Here is a 19317-nt window from a genome sequence, read left to right on the forward strand (position 1 = left end):
GCATACCCTTGGTGCGAACACCGGCTTCTCCGTCACCTAAAACCGGGGGACGACCGTCATTGGAAACCGAATCGAATCCGAATCGCGCATATGGGATGACGATGATGAATACTGCCGGCTCGCGAATCGAACTGGAGAATGTTCCATTTCGCGTGTGTTATGCGTTCTACGTGATTGTATTCCGATTTGTGACCGGGGCGATCGATTTGGTGGATGAATCACAGATAAACAGATGTAACACACGAATTTGTTTTTTAATATTCGGTAATAGGGCGATATTCAAAACTGAAAAGGCAATAGATGGCTCTTTTTCAGAGGTATTAAAAACGAAATCCTAAAGCAAAGAAAGCACCACGGAAAATGAACTGAACACAAAAAGTATGTAATCACTCTACACTTGATTTCTAATCACTACTTTTTTGATCCAGCTTCTTAATTGCAAGCAATTTACGTTTTTCATTATTTCCCATACGTTTTGACAGTTCTTCGACTACCATCATTCCATGCGCTTGTGTTGAAAGTTTGAGAAATTTGAGAATCCAGCGTAGCGCGATCAGTGGGTGAAATACAAACAACAGTGTCGTCGCCCGGCGGCCAGTGAAAGAAACTGAATGTTCGAAAGGTTGTTGCATGCAACATGTTAGCGGTTATGAACGAAATAAACAGTGCTCACTTCTAACGCTCGCATCGTTTGTATTTGTCGTGTGCGAACTGACGCCACATAGTTATCAGATTGCAAAAAGTAGTATTCTTAACATTGGGCGTTAATGTTCGCGGTACTATGCTTTGTTCTAACTGTTATGTCTGCTTGTCGGTGGCTGAACTGCACCATCTGGAGAGTATGGAAACGCGTAGGAGCTAATGGCAGTAGGATACAGAGCCAATAGCCGAGAGCACTGTAAACTGTTCAATGATGGAATGCAGCAAGTGATTGAATGGGTTGATCGTGTTTACGCAAATTAGAGCTGTTGGGAAAATGGTGACTCAGAAAGAGGTGCACCTGTTGTACTGCATGGATCGACTTTGGAAATTGAATTGGAATTTAAACGTATTTATATTCCAAATAAATGTAAAAAAAGAATCTGGAGTAACTGGTACTCAGAATGAAATTCTTAAAAAGCATTTTTTTACCATCGTTCATCAGATAAACGATCACAAAACTGATCGGCTCCATAACACAAGTGTGTGACTCGTTTGCAACACCCACGCGTGGCATGTCAAACGCAAATATTTCAGCAAACTCGTTCTGCGGGATAATTTACCCATTCTTCGAAATCGAGACTTCGCATCGGTCAGAGGGGCACACTAGAGCCACTAACCAGCAACGATAAAGCTGTTCTAACTGGAATCGCCGCACGCGTGCTGTGTGGCTTATATAAATTATTATTAAGAATATTTCTTTAATAATAATTATTAGTATTCTTTCATAACGATACCGTAAAACGGGGTCATATTGCATATTGGTTCAATTTGTTCGCAGAAATTGTTTTAAAAAAATACAATTTGATCCAAACAATGAGCCCAAATAGTCGTAGCGGTAAACGAGCAACAATTCAGCAAAACCGAGGTCGAGGTTTCAAATCCCACCGGTCGAGATTCTTTTTGCATTGTAAATTCTCTCGATTTTCCATACCATACACCGGTGTCCCAAAATTTCCCTTTGTCAGAAAACTTTGGAGCTCAACCTCAAAATGGTAGCTAAGGATGTAACAATTAGACTGATGCAAATTTTGAAGTTTTTGCTCCCCTATGCTTGGACGGTGTCAATTATGATGCAAATCATTCTCCCAAAATTTGGCCCAAAATTATATGGAAATTACTATGGAAAAGGCAAACCTTTTGAGTTCAGTCATAATAATTTATAGAAAAGTGAACAAACACTGCTCATGTGAAATCTTTGCAGCTACAACTTTGCCGAAGGCCACATTTTCATGGGACGTAAGGATAATTTGTTATTATTGAAAACAAAGTCTAAATCATGCTGAGATGATCATTCAATTATTTTCAGAGCAACACTGCTTTTTTGCTGTAGAACATAGTAGCCTGGTTTACTTTAAACTATTCCACCCAGTGCTGGGAATGGTAATAGTAGTAGGCTTGAATTTTCGCGAAAATCACGTGGCTCTCCAAGTACAGTAGTTCAAAAACGTGAATCTCATCAAGTAGCTTATGTTGGGTGCACGAATTTTCTAAATCATGAGTGTCATTGAAGGCTCTAAATGCGGGAAATGCAGCGGGAAATAGAACATTTTTCTACAGTAATTCTGGGTTGCCCTTAGCAACGGGTGTTTTGCTATTTTCAAGGCATTTTGCCTAAACAGCGATGGGCGTGAGTTTCACTGGCTTCGCTGACTGTGATTGGCTTTTCTTGGCTACTGTAGAGTAGACCTGTGCGCCGCCGCGCCACGCCGCCGACGCCGATTCATTTTACGTCACGCCGACGCCGATTGACGTATCGGCGGCGCGCCATACGCCGGTCAGCGTATCGCCGCCGACTTTGTATTTTCACGCCGATTAATATTTCAGCTCGAAAAAAATAAATTTGTAAAATGACATAGGAAATGGTTAGACCTTACTTTTGGAATTTGTACAGGACATCGTTCATATAATGCGTCAAAGGATTTCTTCAAAAAGTTCTTCAGAGAATTATTCATTGTATTCTCCAGAAATTGTAATACGGATTGCATCGAGAATCAGAAATTCTTCTGATAATAACTTTTGGAGTTTCTTCAGAATTTCTTCAATAAATGTGAATTTGTTCAGAATTGATTCCAGGATTTTTTTCTTCAGATTTTTTCCAAATATAGAGTTAAAGTATTTGTCCATAAACTTCTGTATAAGTTACACTGGTCACCTCCGAATCTATATTCAGGAACTTAATTCATGAAATCTCTTCGAGGATTTATCTGATATGTTTTTTATTGATTCCAGTGACTTCTTCATAAATTGCTTCAAAAATATGTCTTTCAGGTTCTACCAGGAATTCGTGGATTTGAAAAGATTCCACTGTGAATTCTTCAAGAAACTCATCGTTGGATTGCTTCATATTTTTATGGAATACTTTTATTCGGATCTTCTTCAAGGATTATTTTTGATATTTCTTCATGAATGATTTTGAAAACGTTCCAAAAATTATTCCTGGAACTTGTCCATTAGAGTGATGCAAATTTTGAAATATTGGCTCCCCTATGCTTTAACGATGTCAATTATGGTAATTAGCATCCTCCAAAAGTTTTAAGTGATTCGGATGAAATTTGATTGTGCACACGCCATTTGAAGTTTATATGGAGATTACTATGGAAAACGAAAAACTTTTGTGTTCAGCCCCCTATCTTTTCGTCATAATATTTTATGCAAAAGTGAACAAACTCTTCTCATACGAAATCCTTTCAGCTACAACTTTGCCGTTGACCACATTTCGATTGGACGTCAGGATAAATTGCTATTCATAATCATAAAGTGGGTTTGCATTTTGCATGCTTAACCAACTGCTCGGCAGGCAACATTGGTGCTCCTGGCGGGAAGAATAGATCAAAGTAATCCAGGCTACTATGTTTTACAGCAAAAAAGCAGTGTTGCTCTGAATGTAATTGAATGATCAAGTCAGCATGATTAAGACTTTGTTATCAATAATTACAAATTATCCTTAAATCCTATCAAAATATGGTCTTCGGCAAAGTTGTAGCTTGGAAGATTTTGCATGAGAAGAGTTTGTTCACTTTTCCATAAAATATTACGACGAAGAGATAGAGGGCTGAACACAAAAGATTTGCCTTTCCCATAGTAATTTTCACATAAACTTCAAATGGCGTGTGCACAACAAAATTTCTTCCAAATCACTTCAAATTTTGGGAAAATGATTTTCACCGTAATTGCCATCGTTTAAGCATAGGGGAGCAAAAATTTCAAAATTTGCATCAGTCTATTGTCCATGCATTTCAAATAAATATCTAAGAATTTTTTCAAAAAGTTTCCAAAGATTTGTTTAGACATATCTTTATAAATTTTTGCACGCAACTAATAAAAAATGCATACATATAACTCATAGATCCCTTCCAACAATACTCCATACGTGCCTCTAGTGATACATCTAGAAATCAGTAAAAGGAATAATCAAAAGGATCTCTTCAGTGGTTCTGCCAAAAAAATTTCCATTTTTTCCTCTTAATGAGTATTACTTGAGCAAAGGATGCTTTAATTTTTACAAAGAATTTATGTGTAAATAAGACACCCCTTGGAATCTTCAGAAAATGACAAAAAATCTTCATTGAGTTTTTCCAAGGATTCTAACAAATATTTCTTCTGCGATCTCGAATTCTATCTAGGATTCCTAATCTGCCCTTACCATGTATTCACCTTGGTCTATGTTAAGCCATTCAAAGGTTGTTCCAGAATTAATTATCGGATTGCTCTAGTGATTTCTTCGTTAAAAGTCTTAGAATTCCGCTGCTAATTTCTTCGAAGATTCTTTCATAGTTTCTTGAAAGAATCTTCGAAGAAATTTTAAATAATTTTACTATAAATTATTAAACTGTTCTTAAGAATCTTGCAGAATTTACTACAATGATCCGTTTTGCCTACCAAATGTAAGAGAAAATATCGTTTGTGGGCACCTGCATGATTTGCTTTGGATTTGGAGGGGTTTTTCTCGCCTTAACTTTCTGAATGCAATAATAAGCACTTCAATGCAACGCATATTTTAGCGAAATAGAAGGTTTGAAAATACCCCTTGCCGAAGTAAGTCAAAAGTGACAAGATCCTGTAAAATTGTCTCGCATAAGTTTTGCAGAAAACGATTCCGTTCTCAAAACTTTCATAAGAATATTCAAATAGGCATCAATAACGAATCAATGTTGAAATGTAAAATTTTCTTGGGAAATTGCCTGCCATTAGGCGTACTCCGCGGTTCGAGGTGTTTTTAATATTAAAATAACTCAAAAAGTAAATGACTTGTAAGCGTTTGACCTTCATATTCAAGCCATGATTTAAGTATGTAACGACATTTTCAATATTACCGAACGTTGTTCACATAGGTGATCAATTTTACCTCATTCGAAAAACAAAATACAGTATATAGTCACGAGCTACTCGTTTTAAAAGTAAAAACCTTATCAATGTTGCCCCGGATTACGTTAGCGCCTTAGGTGTCCGGTATTAGGCGATCTCCCCCAACTTATAGTTTTTTTTTTCAAAAAAAATCTGTAAAACTTCCTCTACATATATTTTTTAAAGTCTCTTAATAGATCTCCAACATATTTCTAGAGGAATGCTACCAAAGATTCTTTCTGGATTATTTAAATAGATTAGTTCAAGCGTCACTTCAAGAATTCCTTAGCAAATTCCCCTATACGTTTTTCTAAGGATATTTGAACACATTTCTTTAATTTCTCGGGAATTTCTTCAGGGATTCCTCAGATGACTTCTGCACAAGTTCTTTCTTGGATGTTTTTGGATGATTTCTCCATATATACCGGCTAGAGTTTTTCGGTGGATTTTATTTTTGAACATTCGTGTTCTTGTACCTTTGAAGATTCTGCAAAAATTCCAAATTACCAATTATTCCCTATGAAATCTCTCTAGTAAATAATTTATTGGTAATTCAGGTTCTTCCATGTATCTTTTCAGAAAATATTTCTAAACTTTATCCCAGATTTTCTTCAAACATTCATTTAAGAATTATTACTGTTTTTTCTCCGACAGAAAATCCTCCAAACTAATCTTTAGGCATCCTCCGAGAGTTAAAAAAATCTGACAGGAATTTTATCAACAACTTCTCCGAGTATTCTTTCAAGATGGTTTTGAAATTATATTAGGAAGTCCCTATGAATTTTATCAGAGATTGTTACAGATAAACAAATATAGAGCAGCAACTTTAATTGCTTTATCATTTGAAGAACACAGGCCCTATAGGCCTACAGTTATTAAAAGCCCACAAATATGGATCAATGTTTGATGAAATACATAAATATTCATAATTTATTTTGAGGACTGGGCAAGATACATACATATTTACTCATTTATGTTTCTTAAATAACGTTAAAAACATTTAACATATGCTAGCTTAAAATCCATACAACTTTGCTAACAGTTATAATAGAATTTGATACATTTTCCCCATCGTAGAAAATAAAATTTGGAAATTGTAATTTTGTATGTATAGCTTTTACCGTTCCTTACCGAGTGAGCACTCTGTTCCTAGGTTCTAATAAATTATTAGTTGTGCCAAAAACATTCGTTTCAACTTGTTCTCGTTATCCGGCCTAGTAAAGTCAAAGCAACGTAGGAGAAGATATCCTGGCCGCTCGAAACAGTGATTCATAACTGGCACTATGAATAAATCAAAGATATGGCGATTTCAATAAAATGCCATCTATAAAAAAAATCATGTACAATTCTACCAAAACAGAAACACTTAAGCTAGGTATGCTGTTCCGCTCAAGAAAAGTAAAAGTTTCTACAGAAGAAATGGTAAAGAAATTTTCTACAGTGAGCTCCATTTGAATTGACATTTCTTTTCAACTGCGTACTGCGATCAAAGAAAAATGCTTTTCTTGAGCATTTCTTGAAAGAAATTTCCCACGCATCGAGATAGGCGATTACTTTTCTGTTGAAGTGCATACTTCCCATTAACATAATTTGCACAAAATAAAATTATTAATTTAGCAGCTGCTTATACAAGCTCAAGTATTAAGGTTTGGAATGTATCTTTTTCATATGAATTATTATTTAAATATAAAATACCTAGCCGAAGATTTATTATAAAGAAACCTTGAATGCTACCTTTGATTTCTTACCAAAATGTCCGAAAATCAGAAAAAAAAAACTATTTCATAAAGATATGGGAATGGGGTTTTCCAAGATTTTTGTTGTTTGATCTATATGAAAAAAAAAAAATGGAATGTTCAATTTTCGACCACGCCGATGTACGCCGCCGCCGCCGCCGAAAATGGTCAACGGCGTGACGCCGATCACGCTGCCGCCGCCGGTGCAAAAATACCCTGACGCCGCCGCCGATTAAAAATATTTCGGCGCACAGGTCTACTGTAGAGTGAATTTCAGATTTTTTCCCAACTCTGATTCCACCCATATAAGATGAAGGAAGGAATAGCAAACAGGTGACACATGAGCATGATATCTATCTACTATTTGTGAATCTGCTGCTTTCTGTTGTTAGTACCGCCGTCACAGGTGCTTCCAAAACCCAAACTCGTTCACCCCACACTTTTCGACGCTCTAATTCATTCTCTTCCCCTACAATTCTACAATTATTCTTATCGCACCCAATAATGCTGGAACCTGCATCAGAATAATCCAACGTTTGCATTTTTCGCTCGATTTCAGCAATCAAACCTCGGCCAACAACGACGCGACGCGTCTCCTATTGCACCCAAGTTCCCTCTCCCCTATCGGAGCTTCCCCCTTTCCATCGATTGCTGGAGCTCGCTCGTTTGACGCTGCACTTTGTTGATCCGCTTTTGCTGCATGCCACAGCAAAAGTTTCAAATTACCTGCCTGCAGCAACCACAGCAGCTAGCTCTAGAGAGATACACCGAACTTGAGCGAGGTTCCCGCTGGTCTGAAGGAGAATGTTGGGTGGTTGGGTTGCGCTCTCGCGCTCTCCCCATTCCGATGCGAACACCCAGAAAAGATTGACGTTACCAGTTTCAAGTGATACAATGTTATAAAACTGCAGTTTCGCTTTGGGTGCACGCCCCTAATCGGTAACTATAAAGAGCAAAGCGGTTCAAAACGCACTCATGGGGCAAAATGATCACTCATGTTTACTCATATTCTTTAACTCTCAAACCCCCAACGTCTGACTTTTCATTAAGGTGAAGGTTCCTTGAGAACGTAAACATAATACTTGTTTTAATTATGAATCGTGGTTTACGGCCAACCAGCCGAGTGGAAGTTTAACAACTACCGAAAAGCTAAACATTACATATAATTTGCAATTGGATTAGATGGACAAATTGATGTGAAGATTTGCGAAAAAGTTACACGTCTTCTCAGTGAGAATCGAACTCACGACTCCCCGATCTGTAGTTGGGGCGCGTTAACCACTACGCCATGAGAGGACTCATGAACGCAGAAGTTAACCTGAATTCAATTTCAGCTCAATAATCACGTGGTCCTCTTTCGCAAAGTGCACCTCTTTCGGAAGAATTAGATGCCCATCCAAACACAACGCTTTCTATATATATCCAATGCCTAGCCCGAGAGCGCATTGTTTTTTAGATATAGGAATAGCACACTACACTAGCCAGCAACTGCGCTGGCTGAGGTTTCTATTGTGTGGGCTTCCAATGGGTCGCGACGTTCTCAAACGACCGGTTACGGAACATGAGTCCGTTGCTCGATAAATACTTGTTTTAATTATGAATCGTGGTTTACGGCCAACCAGCCGAGTGGAAGTTTAACAACTACCGAAAAGCTAAACATTACATATAATTTGCAATTGGATTAGATGGACAAATTGATGTGAAGATTTGCGAAAAAGTTACACGTCTTCTCAGTGAGAATCGAACTCACGACTCCCCGATCTCTAGTTGGGGCGCGTTAACCACTACGCCATGAGAGGACTCATGAACGCAGAAGTTAACCTGAATTCAATTTCAGCTCAATAATCACGTGGTCCTCTTTCGCAAAGTGCACCTCTTTCGGAAGAATTAGATGCCCATCCAAACACAACGCTTTCTATATATATCCAATGCCTAGCCCGAGAGCGCATTGTTTTTTAGATATAGGAATAGCACACTACACTAGCCAGCAACTGCGCTGGCTGAGGTTTCTATTGTGTGGGCTTCCAATGGGTCGCGACGTTCTCAAACGACCGGTTACGGAACATGAGTCCGTTGCTCGATAAATACTTGTTTTAATTATGAATCGTGGTTTACGGCCAACCAGCCGAGTGGAAGTTTAACAACTACCGAAAAGCTAAACATTACATATAATTTGCAATTGGATTAGATGGACAAATTGATGTGAAGATTTGCGAAAAAGTTACACGTCTCTCAGTGAGAATCGAACTCACGACTCCCCGATCTCTAGTTGGGGCGCGTTAACCACTACGCCATGAGAGGACTCATGAACGCAGAAGTTAACCTGAATTCAATTTCAGCTCAATAATCACGTGGTCCTCTTTCGCAAAGTGCACCTCTTTCGGAAGAATTAGATGCCCATCCAAACACAACGCTTTCTATATATATCCAATGCCGTAAACCACGATTCATAATTAAAACAAGTATTTATCGAGCAACGGACTCATGTTCCGTAACCGGTCGTTTGAGAACGTCGCGACCCATTGGAAGCCCACACAATAGAAACCTCAGCCAGCGCAGTTGCTGGCTAGTATAGTGTGCTATTCCTATATCTAAAAAACAATGCGCTCTCGGGCTAGGCATTGGATATATATAGAAAGCGTTGTGTTTGGATGGGCATCTAATTCTTCCGAAAGAGGTGCACTTTGCGAAAGAGGACCACGTGATTATTGAGCTGAAATTGAATTCAGGTTAACTTCTGCGTTCATGAGTCCTCTCATGGCGTAGTGGTTAACGCGCCCCAACTAGAGATCGGGGAGTCGTGAGTTCGATTCTCACTGAGAAGACGTGTAACTTTTTCGCAAATCTTCACATCAATTTGTCCATCTAATCCAATTGCAAATTATATGTAATGTTTAGCTTTTCGGTAGTTGTTAAACTTCCACTCGGCTGGTTGGCCGTAAACCACGATTCATAATTAAAACAAGTATTTATCGAGCAACGGACTCATGTTCCGTAACCGGTCGTTTGAGAACGTCGCGACCCATTGGAAGCCCACACAATAGAAACCTCAGCCAGCGCAGTTGCTGGCTAGTGTAGTGTGCTATTCCTATATCTAAAAAACAATGCGCTCTCGGGCTAGGCATTGGATATATATAGAAAGCGTTGTGTTTGGATGGGCATCTAATTCTTCCGAAAGAGGTGCACTTTGCGAAAGAGGACCACGTGATTATTGAGCTGAAATTGAATTCAGGTTAACTTCTGCGTTCATGAGTCCTCTCATGGCGTAGTGGTTAACGCGCCCCAACTAGAGATCGGGGAGTCGTGAGTTCGATTCTCACTGAGAAGACGTGTAACTTTATCGCAAATCTTCACATCAATTTGTCCATCTAATCCAATTGCAAATTATATGTAATGTTTAGCTTTTCGGTAGTTGGTAAACATAATGTTGCCACCCACTCGAGCCACCCGCAAAAGCACCCTCTCGAGCCACCCAACAAGGCGGAGCACAATGTTATGTACGTCGGCCAAAAATAAATCATCATGTTTCATGTATACCTCCACCAACAAAATTATGTAGGTAGTGTTACTTGCACACGTTTCATACAAAGGTATTATTGTTGATATGAATTCATCAACAACTTCATAAAAACTCAAAATCACAATTTACTTCATTTGGTAGTGAAAACATGTTTTTTGACCAAAATTATAAGCATTTTTCACACCATGCGTGTGTTGTTTACTATTTTTGGCAGTTTTCTCCTCTCTTCTCTCGCTCCTCACGGACGGAGAAAGTTGCCATCAGTATGCATTTGAATTCTACAGTCAATTGTACTGTATAATATCTTATATTCATTTTTGCTGTTAATTTGCGTCGTACATTGTTTTTCTCACGCACAAAAATGTTTTGCGACACTTGTGACATTGTACAACTTTTGAGTATTATGAAATTGTAAAATACGTGGTTGTAGCAAGTGTATGAATATCCAAACCATTCTAATTGCAAACATAAAAACTGGCCTCACTTCCAATCAGTGAGAGCGGCGTATCCGAATCATAAACAATGTTGGCTCAGTGAATTCGCGTTCTGGTGCTGTTTTCGAGCACAAATTGACTAATATAAGTGATTTATTGCTCCCAGGAGCATCGTGCGTGAATAATCAAAGTATTTCAAGTATCGCATTAGATTTTTGAATTGCTACGGTGAGTAGAAATACGATTAAAAGTGAGTTTTAGAACGGGCACCGAAAAGCCAGCAAACAATATCTCGGTGCATGAAAAAGAAGTGATTCGGAAGTGCGTGGTATTTTACAACACAAATCACAGCAATAACTACGTATTTGCATTCAAAAATTGGTGATTTGTGAAAAACATATTATGGAATGCTTTCAGTTAAGAAACCACCGCTCTACAATAAGGTTAGTAACATCAAATAATCATTTTTTAAGATCGCTCTCCAAAACGCTGCGAGAAGTGTGGGGGGAGGGAGCGGAAAGCGAAGGGGGAAGTAAGGTGCCATATTAGAGGCCATTTTGGTACTCATGGGGATATGTCCTTAAAAATGAACTTTAAAAAATCATAACTTGGCCAATTATTAATCAATTTTGGATCTTTTGGTCTCAAACAAACCGCATACTCCTCAAGATTTATTGTGTTCCGGAAGAAATAGGATTGGCCACATGGTTCCGGAGTTATTCCGGATTCAAATGGGGTATATTCGTTCCAGAAGTGATAGTTCCCTTAGATTTTTCAAGATTGGCGGTAAGAAAATTATTCATTGTGTACTTTCTATAAGTAAAAAGCTGCCAGAAGGTCGAATGACATTGGTTCTCATTGATTCTGGCCATTTCGGATACCCGGTCACCTGGCACCGGTTCCTGAATGTACCCAGAGAGGACATTTTCTGAAACTCAAAGAATACTACCGTGCGACGGCTCAAAATTCCTGGTTTTTTATCCAGAACATCATAGATATAATGGCAAAGACCAATATGAGGTTTCGGCCACATCTGGATACCCCGGAATCGGTTCCGGCAAGGCCTCAGTGGGACACTTTTGTAATCTTACTCACTCATATCGTGCGACGGCTCAAAATTCATGATTTTTTATCCTTAACATCATAGATATAATGCCAAAGACCAATATGAGGTTCTGGCCACATCCGGATACCCCGGAATCGGTTCCGGCAAGGCCTCAGTGGGACACTTTTGTAATTTTACTCACTCATATCGTGCGACGGCTCAAAATTCATGATTTTTTATCCGGAACATCATAGATATAATGCCAAAGACCAATATGAGGTTCTGGCCACATCCGGATACGCCGGAATCGGTTCCAGGAGGGCCTCAGTAGGACACTTTCGTAATCCTACTCACTCATATCGTGCGAAGGCTCAAAATTTATGAATTGTCATCATGAACATCATAGCTATATTGCCGTGGACCAATATGAGGTTCTGGTTACATACGGATACCCCGAATTGTTTATCCAACAGCATCACTCCATAAATCAATATAAAGGTTCTGACTAGATACTTGAAATCTTAGCGAAATGCTGAGGCTGGTTCGAAGGAAACAGAACCTGGACTAAGACACAGAGCCTGGACGCGGAAGCAGAACCTCTTCGTGGAGATATAGCCTGGAGGCTGAGCTGTAGTCTGGAGGAAGAGTTAGCATGGACGAAAATCTAAAATAGATTTGAAGGTCAATACGCGTTGAACAAATTCAGCGTGATGCGAATGCTGACTCATCTAAGGAACTGGTCAACAGTGTTGGAAAGAACTTGGTAGTCTGGAGAAATTGATGCTTGGTGAATTTGGTTGGAAGGAGCTCACGGAAGAGCTTGGCAACTAATTTCAATACTGTCGTTAGCAACTATAATAAGGGATACAAGGTGTAAAAAAATGGCTTCATTTTAAGGACGAATACAAATTAATAAAATGATGTAGCTTATGAACCAGCATCAAAGCCTAACAAATGATATAGAATTTCATCTTATGACTTTCAAAGACAATTTCAAATTTCTTTATTATTTAAATTTGGAGCACTTCTGCCACAAGATTAACTGATATTCTAAAAATAAAATTATACTTTTCTCTAGTCAATTGCATCAAGGTTAACAATAAATTGTATAAGAATGTATTTAGCATTGAGAACGAATTCCAAAAAACAACATGTTGTCATAAAGGATATATAGGATGAAATAGTCAAAAGAATTTGTAGCGAACATGTCCTAGAATTTTCTCTAAATACAGTAAGGACCCGATTTTGTCAGCCCCTCGATGAATTTTAGGCTGACAAAATGGGGAACCTGACAAAATCGGGTCATATTATTTTGTTCCTGTTTTTCAAATTTTGACGTGTTACATGGTTTTATGGACTTTTAAGAAGGCGATGGACATGGGCGTGGCTAGTTTTTTTTTATCCGGGGCTCCCCCTCCCTGATATTGATAATATCGATTTTTAACACTTAATAAAAAGCATTGCCATTGCCCCTCTGGCTACGCCCATGCGTGCATGACATCAAAAATCATCATCAATTTTAATGTAAACGTGGTAAAACATAGCGATAACAATTTTTTGAGAAACTTAAAATAGGCTGACAAAATCGGGTCAAAAAGCTGACAAAATCGGGGGTAGACAAAATCGGTGGCAGACAAAATCGAGGGCTGACAAAATCGGGTCAGTACTGTATTTAATTTTATTAACAACATTTATGAAAGGGACTCTATAAATTTTGATAAGGTATACTGCCCATAAAAGCATAACTGTCCCATATGGATTTTTGAACCAACACCTTTTTTCATCGCAACATCCATGTTTCAATATGTATTTTACTATGCACATAAAAATTTACACACTTTGTTTGAAAATGTTGTGGAAAAATATGAAGTTGGTGCAGTCCCATATTGAAAAATAAAGTCATAAGAGTCTCTACATGAACTTTCAACCAAAAGAGCAACTTCGAAACATGAATTGTGTTCAAGTTTCTATTTTTTGATGATCAATAGAAGAAAAATCAGTTACCTTTGAAGTTGTGCTGAATGAATATGGCAAGTAGAAATGTACTAGAAAATCATGAACATTTGTATGAGAAGTCAAACTTTAAACTTTGAGCGGTGTTTTCTCAATGCATACTTTTTCAATATGGGACAGTTATGCCTTTATGTGCAGTATAGTGCCGTTTGATTTTGGCAGAATTCCAGAAAAAAATCATGTTGCCAATATCGAACCGTGTCAAAATCAAACAGTTGTTTTAATCATACTTTTGTATTTATAAACACGGATTAAATCTAACTATTGTGAAAAAAAAGACACAAAGAAACATAAAGATAACCAAGATCGGGGACTAACCCATGATGTATTTTTTTTGTATATAAATTTCAGTACAAGTCGGACTCGATTATCCGGGATTCGATTATCCGGAATTTTAGACTCGATTATCCGGAGTACGATATTTAATATTCTTGTTTTTCAGTATTTGTGCATAAATTTGAAATAATTTAGTATTGCACTATACAATATGAATGGTTTAGCAGTTTTGGACGTAGGTAAGAAGAGGGGTTTGAAAAAGTTTTTTTTTGTGTACGTTCAAAAAATGTTTTTTTCTACTCAAGATCCCAAAATGTTCCTAGAAATAATATCTTGCTACGCCACTGCATCATATAAATATAATAACGAATGAAAAATATTTGACTTCTTTATTCGCAGATTTCAACTTTTTTTTAGTGATTCGATTATCCGGAGGATTCGATTATCCGGAGTGAAAAACAATCGATACTCGAGTTTTATCTGTAGTACCAATAGATAATTTAGTTGCATTGTATAATGAAAAACAAACTAATCTTAATATGTCTGTAGATTCAAATACAGGTCGGACTCGATAAACGAATCGCTAAAATAACATTTAAATCCGCGATAAAAGAAATAAAATAAAAACACGGTTTTTAATCGTGTTTTTTTTATGTTGACAAAAACGGTTAGCCAGAAATGTCTCATGGACTTATCGATATGGATCCAAAGCTATCTCAATGGATTCAACGAAGATTACACAGAGTGCATATGAGTCTTATCAGAACAATTCTGGAGTAATCGCATGTTACCAGAATATTATATTGATCCATGGCATGATAGCTATGATGTGCAGCATAAAAATCATGAATTTTGAGCCGTCGCACGATATGAAGGAGAAGATTTACAAAAGTGTGCCACTGAGGTCCTGTCGGAACCGATTCCGGGGTATCCGGCTGTGGCCAGAACCACATATTGGTCTTTGGCACTATATCTATGATGTTCCGGATAAAAAATCAGGAATTTTGAGCCGTCGCACGATATGAATGAGTAGGATTACGAAAGTGTCCTACTGAGGCCCTCCCGGAACCGATTCCGGGGTATCCGGATGTGGCCAGAACCTCATATTGGTCTTTGGCATTATATCTATGATGTTAAGGATAAAAAATCATGAATTTCAAGCCGTCGCACGATATGAGTGAGTAAGATTACAAAAGTGTCCCACTGAGGCCCTAGCGGAACCGATTCCGATGTATCCGGATGTGGCCGAAACCTCATATTGGTCTTTGCCATTATATCTATGATGTTCTGGATAAAAAACCAGGAATTTTGAGCCGTCGCACGGTAGTATTCTTTGAGTTTCAGAAAATGTCCTCTCTGGGTACATTCAGGAACCGGTGCCAGGTAACCGGGTATCCGAAATGGCCAGAATCAATGAAAACCAATGTCATTCGACCTTCTGGCAGCTTTTTACTTATAGAAAGTACACAATGAATAATTTTCTTACCGCTAATCTTGAAAAATCTAAGGGAACTATCACTTCCGGAACGAATATACCCCATTTGAATCCGGAATAACTCTGGAACCATGTGGCCAATCCCATTTCTTCCGGAACACAATAAATCTTGAGGAGTATGCGGTTTGTTTGAGACCAAAAGATCCAAAATTGATTAATAATTGGCCAAGTTATGATTTTTTAAAGTTCATTTTTAATGAAAAGTCAGACGTTGGGGGTTTGAGAGTTAAATGGCTTAAAACCACGATGTTTTATTTTGTCGATTTCGTGCGTGTTTTTTTAAATATCGTCTAAATCGCTGATTTTATCGATATGGTTTGTTTGAAGAAATTTTATTATATTAAAGCGCATAGTTTAAAGTTAACAGTTTTGTGATCAATCCACATAGCAGTAAGGTAGAACAAGTAAAATCACTTAACTCATTACGTGAGGTAAAGATGGATAAATTATTGTTGAAATTATGAAAAAAAAAATCCATATGCTCAGCTGGGATTCGAACCTAGGAATCTTGTATGCTAGACCAGTGTTGCTACATTTTTTCCGACCTCCATCTGTGTTTTCAGCTTAAAAAATCTTTTTTAGCTTAAGTCAACTTCCAAAAATCTTGGTAAAAATCTGTGTCGCAAAAATATCCAAAATTTTTATTGTTTAAGGTGATTATAAAACGAAGCCAAACTTTGAATTTTCAAGTGCACAAGACTGGAGAATTTGACAACAGTTCGCGTTGAAAATCAATCAAATTGCTTGCTTGCTGGTGGTGACCAGTGGGATAAATTTTCAACGTGGAGCGCTGTTTGGCTCTGAAGTCTTGTGCACTTGAAGATTTGAGGTGTGGCTTCGTTCTATGATCACCTTAAATCAAAAATTATTTTTGCAAACATATTGTGACTGTTTTTGGCATGGCAACCATTTTTAATTTGAACAAATTAACTAAAAGTCAGTTTAAAATACAAAATAATTTTAGTTTTTTTTCTGATTTATATCTTTCAAAACCGTGTCCTAAATTCGTGAAATATCCTTAAATCTTAATTTTTTTTTATTTCAAAAATCTGTGATCTGTGATCACAGATATCTGTAGGCAAAAACAGGAATAAATCTGTGTAATTACAGATAAATCAGTGTATGTGGCATCACTGTGCTAGACGATTGCTTTGCCAACAAAGCTGCCGAGCCACTTGATGACCCTATAACTCAGTTACAAGTTTCGAATTCTAATCCCCACAGATCGCGCAAACCCATCTCATAAACCATATTCATCCATCCAGCGTTCGACAGGTTGATGGCCTTCCTCCATCTACACACTTCTCCAATCCAGTTATTGTGGAAGCGATGTGGATATGATAGGCAAACAGTTTCAACGCTAAATGCATCGCACTCGCTCTGCACGCGTGTGTAGTATATATGAGATGTATTTTGTATTGGGCCCGAGTAAGAAGGCGCAAGTAAACATGAAGCAAATATCAAAAATGAAAAAGCAGTTTTTGCCATTAAAATCAACATATCGGAAACTCCTGTTTTGGAGCGTCTTGCTGGGTAGTGCTTCGTGAAGCCCAAGCAGGACAGTTTTTACATTCATAAATGGAATAGTGAAAAGTGAAAAATGAAAAAGTGATTTGTTTGATTTGTGTCCTCAGTACTGTTGGTTTTTGGCTGCCCTAAGTTCACCGAACCATCCGAAAGTGACAGGCAGCACATAAATTTAGAGAATCAATCCGGTGAGTTTGTTCCAGTATGATACTTTTTCTTTTGTGAGCCTTATGGATCGTTTTTGTCCGCGTCGTGGAACTTCTGATCGTTTCTTGAACGGAAAATGTTATTTTCGGAGTTTGATAATTATGTTCAGATTGCGCATTCTGTCCGGGCGGGTGTTACGCAACTAACAATCGGTTGTGGATGCTTTTTAACCGTTCGATGACCCTGGAGGGATCGATTCTGCTTTTCGTATAATTTTGAGCAGAAAAACCGACTGTGCTATCCTAGGGTGTTTAGTTCGAACGCGCTTCCTTTCGTTTTTCGATTATCTAAAATACAGTACCACCCAGTACAGTTTTTCAATAGGCGTGATTTGTTTTACGCGTATCGTTATTTTATACAATCCGATGACCCTGGAGGGATCGGTTTTGCTTTTTTACTGGTTATTGAGCAAAAATATTACTGCACAATCGACAAGCATTTCGCGAAATACTATTTATACTATAAATAAGGTATTGTTTTCTCTTTTGATTGCCGGCATTCAAAAGATTAATTTGAAAATGCTTAAACAACAAATATTTATGGTCTATCGCCAGCTTTCTAGGCGAATCCTGACAATATACCTTCCCCAACCTCCAACTCCGTAGCACTTATGAGGGTGTCGCTGAGTCGGTGGCCTCTCATTAAGTAAGTGCTACATCAACATTTCCTTCCCCTATCCCAAGTTACGGTAAAGATGGGCGTGGCCGGGAATAGCGATATTCATGCTTTTAGTATTCTTGTTTATGATTTGAACAAGGTATACTCCCCTGCCTTGTTCTTGAAAGTAGTCAGGATGAGATTATTAAAAAGAAACATGAATGTTGCTAGTATCCAATCTACGAAGTATACCGTAACTACGCTAACGCTAACGCTAACGCTAAAATCAACAAATCGGAAACAATAAAAACACATAGCCTTTTTATTTTGGAGACAAATGTGTGTTTTTATTTTATCCGATTTGTCGATTTTAACGGCGAAAACTGCTTTTTCACTTTTGACATTTGCTCCCTTTTTACTTGGGCCTTAATCTGTTTAGACACTGTTCTTTTGCTCTTGACATGATTTTCATCTGTTACTTTATCCTTATTAGAGCGGATTTGGAAGCATACTTTCAAACTTTATCATGCTGTCATCGAGTTTGTCACTGAGATTCTTCACGGGACTTGTCGCAAATATCCGGCATTTCAAATGGAAGAATAGATTTCAACCTAGAGTGCTGAAGACTTAAACATATTTTATAATAAATGATTCATTCTAGCGGTTCTGTTTAGCTAAAAACTATTTGCTAGTACTGATCTAATTCGCGACTAGGTACGAAACAAAAAAAATATTCACAAAGTACATGCACTAATGTAAAACCTCGTAATAAGCTGCCATCGTGCGTGAAAAAAAATGTCTCTCTGAGTAGGGTTATCACGGGTTAGGACGGGGCAATGATGCAGCGGACCGTCTTTCCCCAGCGACTCGTGGGACCAAAAAAATGAGTGCAAATAATCAAACCAAAATAAAAGGTGTCGACTGCCTCCCTCAGTTCGAAAAAGGTGACGACTGCCTCTCCCAGTCGGACGAAACGGAAACAGAGAATGCTCTTGGTAAGCTTGGACTGACCGAAGATGAGCTTCTCAGTAGTTCGCATGAAAACATGGAAACCGACCCCCCTCTGACACTCCCGAACGACTCAGGACTCCATCCTTCGGTTGAACCAATGGACGACGAAGAGGATGGAATTACAGTCACAATAAACTTGACAGGATCGCAGCCATCAATCACAGGATCGAACGTCACCTCGGGTCCTATTGATGGAAAGACGGATCAACATCCAACAGATGACGCGAACAAACAAAAACCTACTGGCACCAAAAAGATCACTCGGAGCCAAAGGAAGCAGCTAAAAGCACTCCGACAAAGTGGCTTAAGCCGCCCTGAGGCCCTATCCAGAATCACGGGGGGTGAGGCTTGGTGTCAACTCCTTCGAAACGCACTCGGCAGGACCTTGACAAGTCCACAAATGCTGAAGA

General features: G+C 38.3%; 1 non-coding gene across 1 annotated transcript; it reads right to left on the reverse strand.

Moving 5' to 3' along the window:
- Positions 1–8004: 8004 nt before the first annotated feature.
- Trnac-aca lies at positions 8005–8078 on the reverse strand. Its single transcript has one exon. It is a non-coding gene; the product is annotated as a tRNA-Cys (tRNA).
- Positions 8079–19317: the final 11239 nt, after the last annotated feature.

The sequence above is a fragment of the Aedes aegypti genome, chromosome 1 (assembly GCF_002204515.2).
Source record: "Aedes aegypti strain LVP_AGWG chromosome 1, AaegL5.0 Primary Assembly, whole genome shotgun sequence".
NCBI lineage: Eukaryota > Metazoa > Arthropoda > Insecta > Diptera > Culicidae > Aedes > Aedes aegypti.